The following is an 18,457-nucleotide window of genomic DNA, read 5'->3' on the forward strand; positions in this document are numbered from 1 at the left end:
TTTTGGGCACAATATGATCTTTCCCTTTGGGTTCTTGAGCCTCTTGTCTCTGGGTCGGTAAGGATCGCTCCTTGCTTGTAGAGGATGGATTAGTTTCTAGGCCTTTAGGTTGTTGACACTTTTGCCTCTGGCTAGAGGACGAAGCATTATTGGTTAGCGATGGTGGGTTAGCTTCTGTCACTTTAGGTTTTGATGCTTCTTGCCTCTCAGTCAGGGCCGGTGCCTTCTAAGTTGACTACGGTGGATTAGGTTCTGGCCCTTCAGGATTTGGTGGCCCTTCTTCTTTTATATGAGAAACGACATTGAAGGAATACGATCATTCAACTTGATGTCTCATTGAGTCGATGGTATGAATTTGTTGAAATTAAAGCTTGTCCAAGTTTCATGATCCCCTCTGAAGTGGGGATGTCTAACAAGTTGTTTAGATGGCCTGGCATGACTATCAGCATTTGTACCCTAGCGTACTTATCAGGAATGGGCTAACAGTGAAATGTGCGGCTAGAATCGTCAACCCAGTGGCAACTTCTAACATACGGACATTAGCGATACTATATGCTATTAAAAGTGAGCAAGCTATTGGCCCTATGATGTCATCAACTAGATACCTCTCCCTGTGTGTTGTAGATCCGATACTTCTCGGAATGACTGGAGATTTCAAGGGTTGTTGGATGACCAACTGCTGTGGCAGCGGCGGCTGTTGCGTGATCTGTTGATGAAACATTAAGCTGACCCATTGCTATGTCAGTTTGGGATCAGGATTAGCCATTAATTCCATCATCATTTGTTTGAAGTCCTTTCTAGCATATTCCTTGAAATACTCTCTCATAAATAGCTTTCTTGTAATGGGTGCATTTTTTTTACATTTCTGCCCACTCAGGGAATTAATGCTTCTTTATACCTTAACATCAAAGATGTAAGGGACCGTGACGCCTAAGAAGGGGGTGAATTAGGCAACTTAAAACTCTAACTCTAAACTATGGCCTCTAATTCCACCTAGTCAAAACCTATGCAAGAAAGTAATCTATTTAGATGTGCAACTACGGTTTTGCTAGGTGTGTTGCTATCTCTACCGCAAAAGAGTTATGCAACCTAGGTTCCAATCCTATCAACTAAGCTAGGAAAGTAAAGCAATCAACCAAGGTAGCAATGTGAATGCGGAAGGTAAAGATGAGGTAGAGATGCAAACTCCTGTCGACGACTCCGGTATTTTTACCGAGGTATCGAGAAACGCTCAAGCTTCACCCTAGTCCTCGTTGGAGCCCCTCGCAAGGAATCTCTCGCAAGGGCTAAGCTCCTGGTCGGTAACTCCGTGGATAGCCCCGGGGCTTACCCACGCGCAAGTGGGTCTCCGGTGTGCCTTCCGGCAAGCCTCTCCCTGACCGCTCCCCGCCGTCTTCACTATCAAGCTTCCGGCCGAACTGCTATGGGCCTTGTTCCCTTTGGTACACGGTGGCAGCCACACCACAAACACGGTTGGTGTGATCTCGCAAGACTACAAGCCCCTTTGATGTACAACAATAATGCGCGCAAGTACCGAGTGATAAGAGGTGTGCAAACCTCACTAAACATTAGGCCTAAACCTAGAGCAAGCGCATAAGCTGTGGTCTAATCAACCTATACACTTCGTAAAGCACCAACGCTAATCACCTAATGAATCACTAAGCACTATGAAAGTGGAGATCACTAAAATGGTGTATCAACACCCTTTGTATGTTTCCTCATCTCTCCACATCTCAAATGGCCGATTGGGGGTCTATTTATAAGCCCCATAGAGAAAGTAGCCATTGGGGGTGAAACCTAGCTTTCTGCTACTGACCGGACGCTGCTGTCGTCCTGACTAGATGCGTCCCGTCGTCCTGACCGTTGAACCGCGCGCGTTGATCAGACTCTGGGCCGAGTCCTATCATCATCGACTGGATGCGTCCGGTCGCGCTGGCGCCGCTCTAGAACCTCTCTGGGCTCGATCGGATGCTATACTTTGTGCGTCCGGTTATCCAGTGCCGCTGTGTCCGGTCGCGCTGAAAACATTGCCGTGACAAAGAACAATGTCATCTGTGCGTCCGGTCACAGCCGTTGACTCCTGCTATTGCCGAGCAACTGATCGGACGCGCCCAGTCCTCTTAGGGTCGTGTCCGGTCACCTCTACCGAGCTTGTTTCTTCGCAATCTTGCGTCCGGCTTGGTTCCCATCCTCGTGCTTGGACTTTGCTTGATATCTTGGGTCTTCTCTTGTGCTTCTAGGGTCTTGCTTATGGTGTTGATCGTGGGATCATCATGTCGTCTTCGTCCAAGTCATGTCTTGCACCCTATTGAACTACAAAACAATTACTTGCAAATTCATTAGTCTAATTTAGTTGTGTTGGTCATCAAACACCAAAATCCAAAGTAAATGGGCCAATGGTCCATTTTCCTTACAATCTCTCCCTTTTTGGTGATTGATGACAACACGACCAAAGCAAGCAAATAATAAAAACTTTGGAATTTAAAAACTATTTACTTGCTAGGATGCAATGCAAAGGGCAAGGTTATATGATGCTAAAAGATACTACATGTAAACATCTTTGGAAACTTATCTTGCTCTTGCAAATGTCCCCATGTGGCATTATGGATTTAAGCCTCCCCCTAACTCCATAATCCAATATCCTCCCTTTCTCGGACCATTACCACTTGTAAATTATTATGATCCGGCTTGCTTTTGGTCCTACAAATTCTCCCCCTTTAGAATCAACACCGAAAAAGAAGACATTAGTAGCACAAGGGAGGGTCAAACTTTGTGATCCTTTGTATGTGGAGTGGAATAGGTCACAAAATTTGACTCTCACATTACATAGACTAAGCTCCCCCTAAATATATGCAAACATATGATGGAGAATGTAGTTTACGCATAATTGGCAAATTAATGCTCAAGGGAGTTTAATCTATATAATGCATGGAGAAAGCATATAAATACCAAAGTGAAATCAGCATGATGATATCGGTTTAGAAACACCACATGTGGAAACCAATTTGATTTATACCACTTGCAATAGGTGGTGGATATTTGAAGTATGATGCTTAACTCCGGGGACTCCATTTTCCTTGCAATAAGACTACTACACATAGGATAAGCTTAAAAAGGTGTTATCTCAAAGCATCCAACTTATAGAGTAACTTCTTCCTAAATTTGTGCACACAAGTATGGAATACTTGTAGGAGACATGCATATTGATTTTAGAATAAAAAATACCACTTGAAAGATGACATCACATGAATGTGAGAATCATTTTTGAAAGTGATATTCGGGAGAAATTATCTACAATTTGGACTTTGGCACATATTAGATGAGCAATTGTAAAATAAGCTATGTGCCGTGCTCCTAAAGAATTTAAACCATGTAGGTTTGCTCCAAGGGTTAAGAGTGAAACCGAGCAAGCCTACCATAAGATATACCTAGTGTATGCAAGACAAAAGATTAAACATGCAAATGCAAACCTAGGCATGAAAAGGAACTAGATGCTAATTAAAATTGCAAGAAATTAAATCTAGTTACCTAACATGGGAAGGGGAATTTGGGTCCATAGTATTCACTAACCCACTTGGCAATTACCTTGTCCACAATGATGCACCCCATGAAATGCACCCATACTTTGCCAAGTCTCCAAATTCCCCGATGTCCATCGAACTTCTCACTTCCCTTTCGGGATCCAAACCTTCTTGGTGCTCTTGATGTTGAAAATGATCTCCTTTGGCACCCAAATGCGTTTGGCACCATTGTTGGCTTACTTGTTCATCTTGATGGCCACCACTTTGTCATTTTTCTTCTTCTTCAAGAGATAAGGTGTGGAGGCCTTTTTGTCCACCTTGTTGGTGTAGGTGTTGGAGAGCTTGCTTGTTTGCTTTTGGTTTTTATCTTTATTCTTTTCTCCTCCCCCATTCTTCACTTTGCACTCATAGGACTTGTGGTCTTCCTTGTGGCATACGTAGCAAACCATGGTTTGTCCTTCATCAAGCTTCTTCATTCCCTTGATGGTGTTATCTTGATGAAGTTGGGCTTGCTCCGTCTTGCCTTTCACTTGAGTCAAGTCCTTGGTTAGGCGAGCCACTTCTTGCTTGAGTTGTTCATTCTCCATTGCGACCTCTTGGTTGCATGTTTCTACAACAACTTTCTCAATACAAACTTGGTTGCACAAGGATGAGTCTAAACATAAATCATTACAAGAAGTAGAGTCATCCTTTTTAGGCATGTCAAAAATTGAACTTTTCTTTTTAGGTGCCTCGATGGGGGTTGTACTAATGGCTTCAAGATTTACAACTTTATTAGTTAGCTCATCACATTATTTGCACATGATTTCTATTTTTGCGAGCAAACATTTATAAGCATCTTGTGAGCTAGCTAACTTTTCCTTTAATTTTTTATTTTTCTTTACATGTTGCTCATCATTGATTGTGCAATTATTTGTGTTTGCACTAGTCTCAAGTTGCTCAATTTTAGTAGATAGCTCCATATTAAGATTGGCAAAAGTTTCACATTGTTCAAGCAAAGTAGCATAAGCTTGTTGTGAGCTATCTAGTTTTTCTTTTAATTTTTCAAGCTTTTTTGTTGACTAGTGCAAACTTTAGCAAAGTTAAGATTTTCTTGCACAATTTCATCATAAGAAGGTAGCTCGTCATCACTATCACTATCATTGTCACTATCACTAGGGACAGACTTTTTGTTACCTCATGCCATAAGGCACACACCTGAGTTGCTTGATGATGAGTGCTTGTGTCCGCGCCTCTTGTGGTGGTCTTCTTCATCACTTGAAGTATCGTCCCATGACCTTATTGATGTGAGGGCTTTGTCCTTGCACACCTTCTTCTTTGTCTTGGTGTGGGCTTGTTTGGACAAACTTCCACAAAGTGCCCCAACTCACTGCATCCATAGCATCCTTTCTTTCTTTGCTCATTTCTTTGATTGGTGAAGATAAAATTTTGAATTTGGATGGGCACACCCTTGACATTGAGCCTTTGGATCATCTTCTCCACCTTGTTGATAAGTTCGATTGATTCTTCATCAAGGTCCGAGGTGGAGGAGGAAGATTGATCATCATCACTTGAATCATCATCATCATCATCATTCTCATCTTCTTCTTCAGCTTCACTTGAGGAGCTTGAGCTTGAGCTTGTCTCAACTTGCTTGCCCTTCATCTTCTTTTTCTCACTACATGCGAGAGCTTTGCCTTTGCTTGATGACGAGGCTTCTTCTTGACCCATCTTCCGTGATATTTCAAATACCACTATCTTGCCAATGACTATGGCCTGGGTCATGGTGCTCAAGTCCTCCATGTTGTGAAGAATGGTGATGATGCTTGCATATTTGTTTTGTGGTAGCACGGAGATGATCTTCCTCACGATGTCCGCATCATCTAGCTTCGTTAATCCTATTGAATGGAGCTCATTGATAATTAGATTCAAACGAGAATACATATCATGAACAAACTCATCATCATTCATTTTAAAGGAATCATAATTTTGTTTAGCTAGACAATGTTTTTGCTCACGGACATTAGTTGTGTCGTCATGGAGCTCTTGGAGTTTTAACCAAATTTCATGTTCCATATTTAAAGTGAACACTTGGTTAAACACATCCATACTAAAAGATTCAAACAAGCAATTTTTAGCTATAGCATTGAAGTGAATTTCTTTTTCTTCACTCTTCGTGGGTTTATCAGGATTCTTAATGGGTTTCATCCCAACACGAGTGACTCTCCAAACACCCAAATCTACCGCCTCAACATGACAAGCCATTCTAGGTTTATAGTAGGGGAAGTTAGTGCCGTCAAAGTGCGGAGGCCTAGAGGTATCCATCCCAACCACTCTAAATAGCGTCGGCTCAACTGCGGTGAAGCCAATGGTCCAAATTAAGCCAACCGGCTCTGATACCACTTGTAAGGGACCGTGACGCCTAAGAGGGGGGTGAATTAGGCAACTTAAAACTCTAACTCTAAACTATGGCCTCTAATTCCACCTAGTCAAAACCTATGCAAGAAAGTAATATATCTAGATGTGCAACTACGGTTTTGCTAGGTGTGTTGCTATCTCTACCGCAAATGAGTTATGCAACCTAGGTTCCAATCCTGTCAACTAAGCTAGGAAAGTAAAGCAATCAACCAAGGTAGCAATGTGAATGCGGAAGGTAAAGATGAGGTAGAGATGTAAACTCCCGTCGATGACTCCAGTATTTTTACCGAGGTATCGAGAAGCACTCAAGCTTCTCCCTAGTCCTCGTTGGAGCCCCTTGCAAGCAATCCCTCGGAAGGGCCAAGCTCCTGGTTGGGTAACTTCGTGGATAGCCCTGGGCCTTCCCCACGTGCAAGTGGGTCTCCGGTGTGCCTTTCGGCAATCCTCTATCGGACCGCACCCCCGCCGTCTTCACTATCAAGCTTCCAGCCGAACCGCCGCGGCCCTTGTTTCCTTTGGTACACGGTGGCGGCCACACTACAAACACGGTTCATGTGATCTCGCAAGACTACAAGCCCCTCTGATGTACACTAATGGTGCGCGCAAGCACCGAGTGATAAGAGGTGTGCAGCCCTCACTAAACAATAGGCCTAAACCTAGAGTAAGCGCATAAGCGGTGGTCTAATCAACCTAAGCACTTCACAAAAGCACCTACGCTAATCACCAAATGAATCACTAAGCATTATGCAAGTGGAGATCACTAAAATGGTATATCAACACCCTTGGTATGTTCCTCAGCTCTCCACATCTCAAATGCCGATTGGGGGGGGTCAATTTATAAGCCCCATAGAGAAAGTAGTCGTTGGGGGCGAAACCCAGGTTTCTCCTACTGACCGGACGCTGCTGTCGTGCTGACCGGACGCGTTCGGTCGACCCGACCGTTGTAGCGCGTACGTTGATCGGACTTTGGGCCGAGTCCGATCATCATCGACCGGACGCGTCCAGTCGCGCTGGCGCCGCTCAGAAACCTCTCTGGTCTTGATCGGACACTGCACTTCGTGCGTCCGGTCACCCAGTGCCGCTGTGTTCGGTCGCGCTGAAAACATTGCCGTGACGAAGAACAGTGTCATCTGTGCGTCTGGTCACTGCTTCGCTCAGCGTCCGGTCACAGCTGCTGACGCCTGCTGTTGCCGAGCAACTGATTGGACGCGTCCGGTCCTCATAGGGCCACGTCCGGTCACCTCTGTCGAGCTCGTTTCTTCGTGATCTTGCGTCCGGCTTGGTTCTCATGCTCGTGCTTGGACTTTGCTTGATATCTTTTGTCTTCTCTTGTGCTTCTAGGGTTTTGCTTATGGTGTTGATCGTGGGATCATCATGTCGTCTTCATCCAAGTCACGTCTTGCACCCTATTGATCTACAAAACAATTATTTGCAAATTTATTACCATTTTCCCTACAAAAGAGATCCCGAACATTTGTGCATGCTTCCTATTTGTGGAAGATGTTTTAACTATTTATTGTATTGAAGTTTCACAAAAGAAAGTATGTATATCATGCATGTATATATACGTTACATACATGCGGGTGGACGATTCACGATCATATCTTATTCATCAACTTATTATATATTTCCCACCCGTCCATATAAACGTTTATGGCAGCCAATACGCAGCACTAGGCCACCGTGCCGTCCCTTCCGTCCCACTCACGGGCAGAACGTCACCTTGTAGTTGTTGCCGCGGCAGCCATATGGGTCTTCGTCTCATCGGTTAGGTAGAGGTACGCGTCTGGGCAGCGAGGGCCACCGCAGTGCAGGTTCACGCCGGTGCTGCAGGAGAAGTCCATGGGCAGGTTGTAGCCGTCAATCACCGAGATGTCGTAGTAGTCGTTGGCGCCGTTGGTGTAGCCGATGGTGAACTCGGCCAGCGTCAAGGACGGCTGCCCGGACAGGGTGCAGGAGAGGGCACCGCCGTAGTCGCCTGTCTGGCAGTGCCCACGGCCGCCGCTGTTGAACGAGCAGCCGGTGCGGCCCCAGACCCTACCGGACTTGGTGCCGGCGGGCACGTTGATGGTCCACATCTGCCCCGGATTCACCTGCGCGCCGCCAGCGACAGGGGTCGCCGCTGACCACACTGTGTAGGCGCAGTTGTTCTTGATGGTGAAGGTGGCCGCGCTGGCACAACCGACCACGGCGGCGAGGAGGAAGAGGACCGACCAGGTGGCCTCGGAGGCCATTGGTACTGGTCCTTGTTTCAATATCTGGTCCTGCGGTTGTTGGTGTTGTACCGACGTGGATTGCTTCTCAAGTCAGATCAAGATACGGCTCCATTAGGGTAGCTCCTAGTTTGTTAGTTTGTTGTATTCTTTTATTGTAAGTCGGATAGGATAGAGATGAGATAGATGATCTTGTTGTGCAAGTTGTAACGCCATGCTATGGGCTCTTCCTGGCTCACTACTGGATTCAGGTTCTTTACGGAGTGCCTGAGGCACTCGGCAAAGGCCAAATTGCACTCGGCAAAGTCTTTGCCGAGTGTGGTACTCGGCAAAGAACACACGGCAAAAAATTGATCGGCAAAGCCCTCTTTGTCAAGTGTCTTTTATCGGGCAATCGGCAAAGGCTTTGCCGAGAGCTCCGGGGGCACTCGGCAAAGAAAAACGACCGTCACGGCGCCGACCCTATTGACGGTCGCTTTGCCGAGTGCCAACCCTGCCGGCACTCGGCAAAGATTTTTTATTTTTTTTTAAAAAAAAATTCTTTGCCGAGTGCCCTCTATCCGGCCCTTGGCAAAGTTGTTTTATTTTTTTTTCTAAAAATTCTTTGCCGAGTGCCCCCTGGCCGGCGCTCGACAAAGTTTGAATTTTTTTTAAAAAAAAATTCTTTGCCGAGTGCCCTCTGGCCGGCACTCGGCAAAGTTTGATTTTTTTTAAAAAAAAAAGATTTGCCCAGTACCATGATCATGGCACCCGGCAAAGCTGGAAAAATAGTTTTCCGAGTGTCCATTTTTCCAGCTTTGCCGAGTGCTGTGACCATGGCACCCGGCAACGGGGTCCTTTGCCAAGTGCAACACTCGGCAAAGTGACCCAAAACGGCAATTTTTAATTTTTTTTACATTCTATCGTGACAAATAAATTCATACAAACATATATCACATATATATCTCATCCATCACATATATATCTCATCCATCCACACATCCATCCGCACATATCACATCCATCACAATATATATCACATATATAATAATAAGTGCTCAAGTCCATCCAAATAAATCCACAAGTCCATCACAAGTCCATCAAAGTCCACAAGTGCATCACAAGTCCATCACCAAGTGAACAACAAATGAAAAAAAATACAACGTGCACTCATCTCGGCCACTGCGACTGTGGTGAAGGCTCAGCTCCATCATTCGGAGGTGCATGAGGTGGATTATTCGAACCATCGTCAGATGAAGACCGCACAAAGGAGAAAAGATTGCATGTGAGACAAGATTATTTGGATAGCTAATCTAGGAAGGTATAGGCCATACAAGCAAAGCACAAGCGAAAGTAAAAAACTTTCATACTCACAGGAGTAGCTGTAGCTGCAGGACGCGGAGGCGAAGGTGGAACCAACAGCCCAGCTGGCAGAGAGAAGCCCACACGTTGCCCAAGCCCTTGTAGGAACTCCGTAATGTCCGTCAGCCTCTGCGCCTGGGCCTACCGCTCGGCCCGTTCGGCCTCCAGCTAGGCTGCCATCCTCTGCTGCCCAGCCTCCAGCTCCTGACGTTGCCTCATTTCTTGTTCCAGTCAGGCCTGCAATATTTCACTCCAATATTTCAGTAATGCAAAGCTAATTAAGGTGTGTAAAAATCAATGTATGATGAGTAAAACAGGAATAACCTCAAGTGCGTCGACCTAGTGCTGTGCAGCGGTCCGCCATGTGCGAATGGCCGGACTCTCGCTCGTGCTTCGTGCTCGGATCTAGGAGAGAGAGGGAGTAGAGGCCGTGTCGATGATGCCGTCACCAAGCCAGAACCACCCATGCTTCTTGCCTTGCCCCGCCTCTCCATCGAAGTCCTGGGTGCTCGGATCGTGGTCTAGCCCATGGAGCGACCTCGCCACCTCCGTGTACTCACTGATGTGGGAGTGGACGCTCGGGTTCGTGTATGCCTCGGGCGGGTCCTCCAGGTTGAAGGAGACGTCGGACGTCGCCTTGCCCTTGTGGGCCATACACCATGCCTAGAAGTCCGAGCAAGCCTGGCCACTATGTGACACCGACTGCAAGAAAGACAACACGATGATTAGAAATCAGGTAGAACTGAGCGTCATAATAGATAAATGAATTCGTGTACCCATGCTTGTTTGTATCCGGCCAGGCTGCGGCTGCCTTGATGGTGTGCTGGACCTTGCATCTGCAAACGACGGTCCCGGGCATCCCTGTGCATCTTAAGGTACTCCTCTGTGAACCACCTCTCCACCATCATCGCCCAGCACTCGGGATATGCTTGGCACCACCAGGGAATCATCTACATGTCATCAAGTATTGGACATATAAGAAGATCAAATTAAACCAACTTATTCTCAAAATGAATCAATATTGATGTTCTTCATTTACCTCAAGGTACTGCTCCCGGGTCAGCTGCATCTCTCTTGCGTCTTTCTTGGTTTTCCTCTCTCCAAGCTTCGACCCGTGGTAGGTTACGATGGCCTGGATGTGCACCTCGTGATGCATGTCGGTGACGAGTTTTTTATAGGCTTTGGTAGTCACCTGCTCCGCCCTAGCCTCAAATTCCTCCTCGCATCTGTAATAAGTCTGCATACAAAAGCGATGTATCCATTCATTATTTCAAGAAAAGTTGTGCGAGGGAGACTTACCCAAAACTCTGCCTTCACCCGCGCCGCCTTGTTGGGGTACTCCGCATCGGGGGCAACGGTGTACTGGTCAAACGAGTAAGCTGGCTCCGTCTTCAATGCGCACGTGACAATGCCAGGAAAGTGTTGCGTGCACAGAAGACCCAGGATGCCGTTGACTAGCCGTGCACTACCACCCGACACAACCACCCAGTTCCTGCACAAGTGATTAAGAAAAATTATTAGTTTTTTCCATCATATCATATGAAGTAGTGGTGATAACATATAAAGTTACTTACTTTTGCCCTTCGGGGAGAATCACTGGGCGTTAGTGAGGAAGCGGACCCTATGGGAGGCTCGCAGGACCTCGCAAGTAGACACTTGAAGAGGAGTCGGAGGAAGCGGCACCCGTGCCTGCCGCCTCCCACGGCGTGGGAGGAGACTCGTCCTCGTGCGGCCCCTCCTCCTCGTCTGTCTGCTGAACCAGCTCCTCTTTTGACTCGTCCACGGGCGCCACCTCCTCCTCCAGCTCCTCCTCACGTGGCGTGGGAGGAGATGACCCCCTCCTGCGACTGGTGGTCCTCCTCCTCCTCCTCCTCCTCCTGTCCGATCCCTCCGCCTCCTCCTACAGCCGGCGTGGTCTTTGGTAAATCGAGTTCACGGACCTATGACGGTCGCCCGCCATATTTGTTCAATCACCTGCAATAAAAAAGAAAAACAAGACGTAATTAGAAATAGGTGCAAAAATGAACAAAACATAATTACAAAAAACATAGTAATACATGTATTTGAAATATATGCAAAAATGAACAAAACATAATTACAAAAACACATAGTATTACATGTATTAGAAATAATCTTCATGGTTGAGATTAGCTGGATCATAGGTCTTTTCATCACTATCAACATTGTCCAACTCATCAACACTATCCGAAGGAGGAATGTTGTCTTCATTGTCATTGCCTAAACATAATCGCTCAAGCATTTGTATGTCCTTTAGATTTCGCACCTCGTCTCCAGCGTCCTCGTCATCATCGCTTTCATTGTCTACTTCCATTCCTATCTCTTCGGTTAAGTCTATGTCAAACCTCCCTTGTAGCCCCTCTTCTTGATAGAACTCTCCATCATATGTGTTTGGGTTGAAGTTGTAATCTTCATCGTTTGGGACAGGTAGTTTACCGTGGGGCGATACCTTGTGCACAATAGACCAACCCTTAAGATGTTCGGCGTCTTTGCACACGTATGACGTATAATAAACCTGGACGGCCTGTTGAGCCACAATGTAGACATCTTTTCCTGGATAGACGGAATCCTGTCGAATCTCGACTAGCCCAAGCTTAGGGGTCCGTCTCGTTACTCTAGGATGAAACCAGTGGCATTTGAATATGACAAGAGTAAGAGGTTTGGAACCATAGAATGATAGTTCGTAGATTTCTTCAATTCTTCCATAATAGTAGAGTTAATCAGTGCCGGGCGTAACAACTCCGTTGTTTGTGGTTTTTTGATTGGGCCGACTCTGCTCGTAGCTTGCTGTGTGAAAACGATATCCATTCACGTTATAACCGGTAAATGACTAGACCCTAACGGCACAGCCGTTTGCAACCTGTCTCAGCTCGTCACTTATAGGCGCATCAGTTTGGGCTTTCTGTTTGAACCAACAAATGAAATCAGGGATCTCTGGTCCCGCACCCTATGAAAGAAGGGTATCATTTTCTTGCAGGGTAGGTTGCCTTGATCCATGCCAGGATTGAGAAAGAAATTCTCTGTACCAACGAGAAACAAGGGGTTGGACAAAGAAACAAGGACATACGACGAAATAAAACAAGTTCGTTCAGAACTTACCCAATGAACGGTTGCACCTCGACAAGGTTGGTCAACACATATAGCATGATACTGCGCCACTCTTCATTTTTCAATTGCTTAGTGGTCGATGCACTTGCGCTTCCGAGTTGCCCTTGGAAAAGGCTGAGGTTCGATTCATTTTCGTCAGCATTGTAACGAGGGGGTGGATTATAAATGCTAGGAAGCTTCTCTGTGTAGTATTTCTCTGTGAAGTTCGACACCTCCTCTAGAATGTATGCCTCTGCAATGAAAGCCTCAATTTTGGCTTTATTTCTATATTTTTTGCGAAGAGTCTTCAGACATCTCTCGATTGGATAGCACCAACAGTCCTGCATGTTCCCCCCCCCCCATCCGTGCCTCATATGGGAGGTGCACAATCAAATGCTACATTGGCAAGAAGAAGCCGGGTGGAAAGATCTTCTCCAACTTACAGAGCAACACAGGTGCCGCTTTTTCCAAGTCATCAATGATGGTCCGAGAGAGCTCCTTGGCACAAAGCTAGCGGAATAAGTAGCTCAACTCTGCCAGCACTTGCCAGACATGCTCTGGGACATAGCCTCGAACCATCGCCGGAAGAAGCCGCTCAATCCATATGCGGTAGTCATGACTCTTCATCCCGTTGACTCGCAGAGTGCCTAAGTTCATTCCCCTCTTTAGATTCACTGCATACCCATCAGGGAACATTAGCATCTGGATCCATTCAAGTACTTCCCTCCTTTGGTCCTTTTTCAAGACAAAATCGGCCTTAGGCCTTCTCTAGGTCTTGCCACGACTAGGAGGCTGCATCTCTTGATTTGGTCTATCGCACAATGTTGCCAGGTCACTCTAGCCTTAGGGTTGTCCTTAGACTTTTCAGTGTCCATGAGTATTGCCCAAAGTGCCTCAGTGACATTCTTTTCAGTGTGCATTACATCAATGTTATGTGGCAGAAGAAGGTCATTGAAATAGGGGAGCCTCGTCATGCCCGAGATATGAGTCCACATGTTGCTCACCATATCCCATAAAACCACCTTCTTCATTGGGCACGAGAGCATTTATCTGAGCATGAACCTCGGCACCAGTCATCATCCGTGGTGCAGGGTTTGTCACTTTGACACCTTTCGTAAAGTTCTTGATGTCTTGTCTGAATGGATGGTCAAGAGGTAGGAATTGACGATGTCTGTCGAACAACGAATACTTGCCACCCTTCTGCAACCAAATGAACCTCACACCTTCCTTGCATATTGGGCATGGGAACTTCCCGTGAACACACTAGGCGCAGAATATCCCATATGCCAGGAAGTCATGCAGGGAGTAGTGGTACCAAACGTGCATTTTGAAGGTTGTCTTTGTAGCTCGATCGTATGTCCATACCCCTTCGTCCCAAGCACGGACCAATTCATCAAACACGGGCTCCATAAACACACCCATATTACTCCCTAGGTGTCCAGGAATTATCAACGATAAGAATACGTTATGTCATTGAAAGGAGACACCGGGGGGGAGATTAAGGGGGATAACGAAGACGGGCCAACATGTGTATGGGGCAGCCATCATTCCATGAGGATTGAACCCATCTGTTGCCAGCGCGACATGTACATCACGAGCCTCATCTGCTTTGTCATGATGTTTGTCATTAAAGCGGATCCAAGCTTCACCATCGGATGGATCTACCATCTTGTAAGGATTGTACCGTTTGCCATTTTTGTGCCATGTCATCTGTTTCGCGGATTCCTCGGTCATGTATAGCCATTGGATCCTCGGTAGGAATGGAAGGTACCATAGGATTTTCATGGGGATCGTAAGTTGCCTCTTCTAGCCATCATCAGATTCTACCTCCAGGTACCTAGAGGATTTACACTTTGGACAGAACTTTGCATGCTCGTGTTCTTTCCTAAATAGGACGCACCCCTTCAGACAAGCATGTATCTGCTCATACGGCATCTTAAGTGCACGAAGGAGTTTCTGTGACTCATACATGCTCTTTGGCAGAATGTGGCCCTCCGGAAGCAGGGTGCCAATCATAGCCAACATCTTATCGAAGCCTTCTTGACTCAAGTTTAACTCGAACTTCAACCCATTAAGCGTCCAATGGCATCCAGCTGAGACACCGTTGACTGATCGTGAAGGGGTTTCTATGCCAAGTCCATCATGTCGTAGAACGCCTGTGCGGCTGCCTCCATCTCCTTCTCATGTCCCTCATCGAACTTTCCTTGCTGAAAGTCATCTAACATGTCTGCTACCCCGGTATCAGCATCAAAAGCCTCCACCCATGGTCTCACCACCTCCTCTCTCATACGATGGGCTTCACTATGGTGGACCCACCGGGTGTAGTCCAGCGTAAATCCATTCTTCACAAGATGTTTACCCATTTCCACCTTGTTTACCCTTCTCCTTGTTTCCACATTTGCTGCAGGGACACAAAACTAGGCAATGTCCTTTAGCAGCCTTGCCAAATGCACTGTTCAAGAAAGCATTGGTCTTGTTCATCCATTCATTCGTGTAATCACTCTGACTTCTCCGGCCCGTGTACATCCACTGACGGTCATCCATCCACTAATAGGTGAGGATAGGTCCTAATCCCACCCGCGGATGCGTAGATGAGGTTAGTCTCCATGCTCTACTCCTATCCAAGATAGAATTTCGGCAACACCTCCCCGCTGTTCTCCAGATACACGTCCTGCCAAAGAAGAGTGCGTATCCGGAGAACAACAGGGAGGTGATGCCAAAACTCTATCTCGGATTGGAACAGACCATGAAAACTAACCTATCTATGCATCCGCGGGCTGTCCAAAAAACATGGACAATCCAAAATAGATACGGTCGAAGATATGTAAAGATCTGCATACCTCCAACCGTATCTCTTTCGAACGGGAGACGCCTAACTAGGTTACGCGATCTACGACCATGATATGGAAAGAGGGGTTATACCTAGGGTGGCGGTGGAGTCAGGCTAGCAGGGCCGTGGCGGGTCAGTGCAGTGGCGAGGCGACGCGGTGCAGGCAGACCCGCAGCAGTGAGGAAGACGATCAAGGTCGCCGAGATACTCCGGCTCGGCTACGACGGCTCTTCTCTGCAAAAAAAAGAACAAAATACTATCTCAGTTCAAAATTTTGGCAGAACCTCCCCTGCACGGTGAGGTATCCAAAACCTACAAAAAAACAAATGGCACGATGGCCGACAACCACATATACATATGCATTCAATTCAACATATCATTGCCAAGTCACATTCATCCACCACCACCACCACTCTACTCTTCTACTAGTACAACCACCACCACCACCTATTACTACTACTACCACCACAACCACCTACTGTACTACTACTACCACCACCGCAACCACCTACTACTACTACTCTACCGAACTCTACTTCTACTAAAACATACTACCACTGCTACTCTACTACTCACCTATTGTGTCGGGGGTTGGGAGGGCATAGGGGCGTCGGGGTCGGCCGAGGCGCGCCAGGGAGAGGATGGCTACGGCGGTCGGGGGCGCGCCGAGGACGGCCGGGGTTGCACCGAGAGGGCCGAGGCGGCGCTGCCGTGGGCCGGAGTGCGAGCCACGGGGTCGGAGCGGCGGGCGTGGGGTGGCGGGCGGAGGTGCGCCGGTGTGGGCGGGCCGGCGAGCGAAGGCGGTGGGGGCACACCGGCGGGGGCGCACCACCGTGCGCGGGCGACGGAGCAGCGGGGGCGCGTCGGCGGGGTGGGGCGATGGGGGCGCGTCAGCGGGCAGGGCGGGTGACGGCGGTGGGGGCACGCCGGCGGGGGCGCGCCGCCGTGCGCGGGCGGGGCGTGCGCGGGGCGGGACAGGACGGCGATCCGGCCGATGCAGGGCGGGGCGGGATAGCGGCGCACGTGTGTGCTTGTGTGCATGTGTGGGAGGGAGGTAACAGTTGGCCGGTTTGAGTGTGGATGTGCTGTTTGGCGAGTGCCTCGATCTAGCACTCGGCAAAGGACTAGGGCTGTCGGTTTGCCGAGTGCCAGATCGGGGCACTCGACAAACGTGTTTTCCTTTTTTTTAAATCTAAACCCTAATCCGCAATGCATCGTATTTTTTTAAAAAAAATACCACTTTGCCGAGTGGAGATGTCCTGGTTTGTAAGCATCGTACGTGATAACGTGCACCAAACCTTCTCAAATTTTTATCAAATCCTCCACATATGATATCATGACATCTCGACAAGTTTCATGATTTTCGGACTTCGTTTCCATTTTATAGAATTTAAAAACAATTCATCCGCAAGTTCGTGGTCATGTTTCGTGAACAAGATGTTCGAAATTTCGGGTCCGTTCCTGGATACGGCCTCACACTACACTCAATACCATGAATATCATTTTTTGAATCATTGAATTCCATTATTCGATGCACATGCAGTTTAAGTTTGCATTTTCCGAAAAAATTCAATTAAATGAAATAAATTAACTAAATATAGCAAAAAGCCATAAAAATGTACCAAATTTTAACATGGAGTCTCACGTACTGTAGGAGGACTCGAGAAAAATTTTGGAGTTTAAAAGTGGGAAAAAAATAGTTTGTCGTTATTCTTTGCCGAGTGTCAGGGTCTGGCACTCGGCAAAGAAGTGGTTTGCCGAGTGCCTACCCGCTGGCACTCGGCAAACCTGGATGGTTGGTGGCGGCCGTTACCTGACGCCGCTTTTTGCCGAGCACCAGGGTTTGCCGAGTGCCTGACACTCGGCAAAGCCTTCTTTGCCGAGTGTATATCGTTGCCGAGTGCGGCACTCGGCAAAATAGCTCTTTGCCGAGTGCCTGACTTTTAGCCCTCGGCAAAGAAAGTTGCACTCGGCAAAGGATCTATTTCCTGTAGTGGCTTATATTAACACGGAGCCATGAGCCTGAGAAGGCATCACGTTCTACCCACTTTGACATGGTAATCCGAGCCTGTCTCTTCCAGAAACGTGCCAATGGCTTCTTCCTCCGTGCAGTCTGCATTGTTCTCCCTGATAGGCTGCCCAGTCACCGAGAAGCTAGCCAAAAACAATTATCCCCTACGGAAGATGCAAGTGCTCTCGGCTCTGTGCGGCGCGCAGATCGCTCACTATCTCAATCCTGAGACGGTGGCACCACCGAAGAAGATTCCCAAGTCCGCCGAGAAGCCTGACGAGTTGATTTCCAATCCCGAGTATGAAGCTTGGGCCGCCAAGGATCAACAGATCGTCAACTACCTCATCTCGTCGGTCTCCAGGGAGGTCATGGTGCAGGTCTCCACCTGTACCACTGCTACTGAAGTGTGGAAGGCAATCCAAGATATGACCACGTCGCAATCTCGCGGCCGTGTCATCAATACGCGCATGGCATTGGCCACTATGCAGAAAGGATCTTCAACCATCGCCGAGTTTTTCGGAAAGATGAAGTCCCTCGCTGATGATATGGCAGCAGCGGGGAAGAAGCTGGAGGATGAAGAACTTGCATCGTACATTCTTGCAGGTCTTGACATGGATTACAATCCAATCGTCTCCTCCGTTTCAGCGCGCGTGGAGCCACTGATGCTCGGGGAACTCTACACCCAGCTAATAAGCTGGGAGCAACGCATCAATCTCCTGCATGGCGGCTCCAGGTCTTCGGCCAACGCTGCCACTCGTGGAGGCCGTGGGGGCTTCAACCGCGGCGGAGGAGGACGTGGTTGTGGCCACGGTCATGGACATGGCAACAACAACAACTCCGGCGGCCGTCCCCAACAGAACAACGTCAACCGCCCTACTTGCCAGCTCTGTGGCAAGGAGGGCCATATGGTGCTGCGGTGCTATAAGCGTTTTGACGCTTCCTTCACCGGTCCTCCGGAGCAGCGGTATGTATCCTCTGCCACGACCTCATACGGCATCGACATAAATTGGTACACCGATACCAGTGCTTCCAATCAGGT

The 18,457-nt window shown here is 47.7% G+C and overlaps 1 non-coding gene and 1 pseudogene across 1 annotated transcript; one reads left to right on the plus strand and one right to left on the minus strand.

The window, feature by feature from the left end:
* Window positions 1-7,622: 7,622 nt before the first annotated feature.
* On the minus strand, window positions 7,623-8,152 carry LOC136505389 (thaumatin-like protein; annotated as a pseudogene).
* Window positions 8,153-17,981: 9,829 nt separating this feature from the next.
* On the plus strand, window positions 17,982-18,120 carry LOC136506304 (small nucleolar RNA Z247). The gene has a single exon (XR_010771519.1). It is a non-coding gene; the product is annotated as a small nucleolar RNA Z247 (small nucleolar RNA).
* The last annotated feature ends 337 nt before the right edge of the window (window positions 18,121-18,457 follow it).

The sequence above is a fragment of the Miscanthus floridulus genome, chromosome 14, assembly GCF_019320115.1.
Source record: "Miscanthus floridulus cultivar M001 chromosome 14, ASM1932011v1, whole genome shotgun sequence".
NCBI lineage: Eukaryota > Viridiplantae > Streptophyta > Magnoliopsida > Poales > Poaceae > Miscanthus > Miscanthus floridulus.